General features: G+C 47.2%; 1 pseudogene; it reads left to right on the forward strand.

Moving 5' to 3' along the window:
* Positions 1–5666, forward strand: part of LOC112079245 (histidine decarboxylase-like) — a 13866-nt pseudogene extending 8200 nt beyond the window's left edge.
* The last annotated feature ends 6 nt before the right edge of the window (positions 5667–5672 follow it).

Below are 5672 nucleotides of genomic sequence, written 5' to 3' on the forward strand. Positions count from 1 at the left end.
TCTGCCCTGTGAGCCATTCTTGCTCGCACAAGCCACGGTTCCCACAAGGCTACTTCATACTTACTCTGAGACGCTGTATGAAAACAGATAAGGGTCGCAGGTTCAAGTTCCACTCGGACTCCCACCGCCCCCCCAGACTCTCTGAAAAACGTGTTTGTATTCCTCCCCTGCCTGGCCTAGGTGCAGAGGAAGGTCTGTGGCTGCATGTGGATGCAGCGTACGCCGGCTCAGCGTTCCTCTGCCCTGAGCTGAGAGGACCTCTGGGGGGGTATAGAGTAGCTGACTCCTTCACCTTCAACCCCCCAAATGGATGATGGTCCACTTCGACTGCACTGCCTTCTGGTGAGAGAGTGAGTGAGTGAGTGTGAGAGTGAGAGTGAGAGTGAGAGAGAGAGGAGAGAGAGAGAGAGAGAGAGAGAAGAGAGAGAGAGAGAGAGAGAGAGAGAGAGAGAGAGAGAGAGAGAGAGAGAGAGAGAGAGAGAGAGAGAGAGAGAGAGGAATGGGAGGGAGAAAGGAAGAAAGAGAGGAAGAAGGAATGGGAGGAGAAAGGAAGAGAGAGAGGAAGAGGGAGAGAGAGGAAGAGAGAGAGAATGGGGGAGAGAGGAGAGAGAGAGGAGAGGGAGGAAAAAGGGGAGGAGAGAGGGAGAGAAGAAGGGGAGAGAGGAAGAGGGAGACCTGGTTGTCATCCTGTCCTGCAGTCTAATGACCAAAACGCCCTCTAGTGGCCTCATGGGTGGAATATTAATACTAATTAAATTAACATTATTTCAGAAAGTCAGCTGGAAATCTGGTGATTCTATGTCAAATGGTTTGTATATTTCAGTCTCTGTAATGTATATAAAGTGTAATATTGGGATACAAACTCAAAATGTAATACATTTCAACTCTATATCTGACATGGTCCAGGTGTCTGCTGTTTTAAACCCATAACCATGTGTGTGAGGTGGATCTGTTTAAGACTACCAAGAAACATTGTGTGACCCTGATTTAGCCCACTGCAATAAAATGTTTTAAAAAGAGAGAGGGGGTAGAGAGGAGTTACGACGACCCTCGAGAGCTTTCCAGACACGAAGCGGCGGCGGAGTTGCCCATTCATATTATTGGAGCTAGGCGGGAGGCAGAATTCTATCCAGGTAGAGCGATCGTCGTTGCTCGTGCACGTGAAAGCCACTCAGCCCGAGAAAATAGGACTGTGTTGGCGAACTCCGCTCAGCCCCGTGGCATCCTGTCTGGAGAGCCCTTCAGGCTTCATGTACAGTGTGTACTAAGCTGGGGATAGAGAGATTCAGTAACATGTTTTTGGTCGTTGGGTCCTAACAGGGTGAAGGACAAGTGCAAGCTCCAACAAACCTTCAGTGTCGACCCGGTCTACCTCAGACACGAAAACTCAGACCAAGCCACCGACTTCATGGTACAAATTACCTACATTTGACATTTTAGTCATTTAGCAGACGTGCTTATCCAGAGCGACTTGCAGTAGTGAGTGTATACTTTTTCCTACATTCTTCGTACTAGTCCCCCGTGGGAATCGAACCCACAACCCTGGCGTGTCAAGCTCAACCAACTGAGTCACGCTCTATACCTACCTACCAAATTGCAGACTGTTTTTTTAACATTTACTTCACGGTACACACTACCTACCTTTTGTATACTCCTGTGATAAACTCATCAACATTGTTGGTCCAACTTCTGCCTTTAAACACAGATCTAGGATCAGATGTACCCAAATCCTAACATTAACCACTGTCGGGAAAGCATGCAGATCTTGAAACTGATCTGGATCTTGAAACTGATCTGGAAACTGATCTGGATCTTGAAACTGATCTGGAAACTGATCTGGATCTTAATCTTACTATAGATGTTAATGTTGATTTGAATGTTAACCCTGATCCTGATCCACTGTGTCTGTCAGCATTGGCAGATCCCCCTGAGTCGCCGGTTCCGTTCTCTGAAGCTGTGGTTCGTGATGCGCTCCTTCGGTCTGAAGAACCTTCAGGGACACATCAGACACGTATGTAACCTGCCTACCTACCTACCTACCTACCTACCTACCTACCTACCTACCTACCTACCTACCTACCTACCTACCTACCTACCTACCTACCTACCTACCTACCTACCACGTATGTAACCTGTCTGTCTGTCTGTCTGTCTGTCTGTCTGTCTGTCTGTCTGTCTGTCTGTCGGTTTCTTTCTCCCTCTGTAATTTGAGATGCTGCATTACAGTGACTGACCTCTACGTTTGTGTTTTCAGGGTGTAGAGATGGCTAAGCTACTGGAGTCCCTGGTTAGATGTGACCCTAACTTTGACATGCCTGCTGAGGACCTGGCTTGGTGGTCTTCTGTCTCAAGGTATGTGGCCTATCCTTGTATTGTTAAAGTTGTGTTGTGTTGTGTTGTGTTGTAAAGTTGTGTTGTGTTGTATTGTAAAGTTGTGTGTAAAGTTGTGTTGTGTTATGTATTTGTAAAGTTGTGTTTGTGTATTGTAAATTGTGTGTTTGTAAAGTTGTGTTGTTTGTATTGTAAAGTTGTGTTGTAAAGTTGTGTTGTGTTGTATTGTAAAGTTGTGTTGTGTTGTATTTAAAGTTGTGTTGTGTTGTATTGTAAAGTTGTGTTGTGTATTGTATTATAAAGTTGTGTTGTATTGTAAAGTTGTGTTGTATTGTATTGTAAAGTTGTGTTGTGTTGTATTGTATTTAAAGTTGTGTTGTATTGTAAAGTTGATATTGTATTGTAAAGTTGTGTTGTATTGTAAAGTTGTATTGTATTGTAAAGTTGTGTTGTGTTGTAAAAGTTGTATTGTATTGTAAAGTTGTGTTGTATTGTAAAGTTGTATTGTAAAGTTGTGTTGTGTTGTATTGTATTTTAAATTGTGTTGTATTGTGTTGTAAAGTTGTATTGTATTGTAAAGTTGTGTTGTGTGTATTGTATTGTGTTGTAAAGTTGTGTTGTAAAGTGTGTTGTATTGTAAAGTTTGTGTGTATTGTAAAGTTGTGTTGTATTGTAAAGTTGTGTTGTATTGTAAGTTGTGTTGTGTTGTTATTGTAAAGTTGTGTTGTATCATATACTGTACATCTCCCATTGAGGAACATTTGAACAGGATTCACCATCTCACACAGAACACAGTATAGAATAAGGTCTCTTACAATGTCCACATAGCTGGTTCTTACATGTCCTGGTCACCTGTGAACATTCTGTATAGGTCAAAAGTCAGTCTGTTGCTCTGAGCTGGATAATGATTGACAGGGCTTGTTCATGGCAATGTACAGCTTAGAGGTCAACTGCTATCACAGCCAGGAGTTCAAAGGTCAGTCATTGTCGGTTTAAGCCTGTGCGGTAACAGGTATGTGTTTTATATGCTGCTCAAGGTGAAGGGCAGAACACTGATAGAGATCATTCCTTCACGTGGATAACCTGGGTGTGCCCAATCCATCACAAGGCAGGGATTCAATCCGATCACAGTCTTTGGACAATGGTCCACTTAAAGGTTATTTCTGGTTGAGTCTACATATGCAGCCTTTTAATGAGGTCTCTGCTAACGTGGGAACATTGCCTTTAAAAGCAGCATTGTCTCCGACCTGAATGGATTGAATCCCGGCCTAACTTTTGAACCCAACTCTAGTTTGAATAAAAATGTAAATTTGATCACGTTCACTTTTCTCAGAACACATATAAATTGGCCTATTTTAGGATATAAATACAGAGCTTACTTACATATTATGTCAATTGAAATCCTGTCGCACTGCCTCTCCTTAAACTTACGTCAATGAGAAAAGGGCCAAACACAGGTATCTCTCAACTGTCAAATCTCTCTCTCTCTCCCCCTTCTCTGCCTCCCCCCTTCCCTCTCTCTCTCTCACCCTCACTCTCATTCTCTCTCTCTCAGGAAGGGAATGCTCTGACTCAGGAGTTGCTACGGCGACTGACGCGGTCCGGCACCATGTACCTTGTCCCCGCCGACATCGATAAGAAACGCATCATCCGCTTCACCGTGACGTCACAGCTGACCACCTCAGAGACATCATCAGGGACTGGAACATCATTCGCAAAATGGCCGGCGACCTTCTGGCCGAGGAGGCCGAAAAACAGCGGTCAGTAAAATGGAGAGGGCAGCAGTCTCCAGTCAGAAAAACTGTTGAGAAGCTGTCAGAGACAAACAGTGATTCGGAGAGTCACACAACAGCAGCAGCAGAGGAATGGCTGCCACTCTCATGACTAGGAAACCAAAGAAGATTGAAAAGGCCATCAGTGACACAGAGGATGAACCACTGAAAACACCCAAAATGCAAGAGACCGGCCCGACACAGACCAGCCCCAAGACAGGACCAAAGAGCTGGAGGCCGGCCCGACACAGACCAGCCCAAGACAGGATCCAAAGAGCTAGAGGCCGGCCAGACACAGACCAGCCCCAAGACAGGATCCAAAGAGCTGGAGGCCGGCCCGACACAGACCAGCCCCAAGACAGGATCCAAAGAGCTAGAGCCGGCGCCGACACAGACCAGCCCCAAGACAGGATCCAAAGAGCTGGAGGCCGGCCAGACACAGACCAGACCCCAAGACAGAGATCCAAAGAGCTGGAGGCCGGCCAGACACAGACCAGCCCCAAGACAGATCCAAAGAGCTAGAGGCCGGCCAGACACAGACCAGCCCCAAGACAGGATCCAAAGAGCTGGAGGCCGGCCAGACACAGACCAGCCCCAAGACAGGACCCAGAGAGCTAGGGACCAGCCAGGCACAGARCAGCCAGGACCCAGAGACAGGACCCAGAGAGCTAGGGACCAGCCAGGCCCAGACCAGCCAGGACCCAGAGACAGGAGCCAGAGACGGCCCTGAGGAGATCCCCTGTTCTGCTGCCTTCAGAGTTCAGAGAGTCCAACCACAGCTCCGCTTGGACAGTGATAAGACTGGATTTAGACCACAACCACCATTCTGGATGGATAAAGAAAAGTCTGGGTCTGAGAACAGGCCAAGGAGGACAGTACGCTCTCTGAGCTGCAGCAGTGAGCCCTTACCTGGCCCCATTGGGCCCCTGTTTGGCCATAACACCGACCCCCTTTCTAAGCCTCTCTCTAGCTCTYTCACGGACTCCCAGCATGGACATAAAGYCCCAGACCTCATCCACCCKCTAAATGACACCCAGCTCAGGCGTCTCTCCTCCAGCCCAAGCCACTCAGGCCTCTTTCAGATCCCAGAGTGGCCTTCTCCAACCAATTCCAACCAGCTGGGAAAACGGGTCCTGAGGAAGCTCACCAAGTTCTACAGCTTGCCCAGTTTCTGCCACCTGTGGGTGCAGTGTGGGCGCTACCAGGTGTGCTGCCCTGTCAGGGGACTTCAGATCGCCCCAAAGCTCAGATCTCCCCAAATCCCTGGTCCTCCTCTGGGTGTAGGAGACTCAGCTGTTGGTCTTGTTCCTCTGTGAATACAGTAGATACCGCTAACTTTCCTGCTCTACTGTAGCCAAGGTTAGCGCCTGGGTCGTATTCATTAGGCACACCGTAGCAAAATGTTTTGCAATGGAAAATGAAAATGAATGCTTCTTATTGTACAAGTTGAGGTAGTCCCACCTMGGTCCAATCCGTTTTCTTCCATTTGGTGCCCYATGCAAACGACCCTGTAGTCTCCCTACCAAATGTTTCCCACAAACACCTTTGTGAGTTCAGGGTGTAGAGATG

This window comes from Salvelinus sp. IW2-2015, unplaced genomic scaffold (genome assembly GCF_002910315.2).
Source record: "Salvelinus sp. IW2-2015 unplaced genomic scaffold, ASM291031v2 Un_scaffold7347, whole genome shotgun sequence".
Lineage (NCBI taxonomy): Eukaryota > Metazoa > Chordata > Actinopteri > Salmoniformes > Salmonidae > Salvelinus > Salvelinus sp. IW2-2015.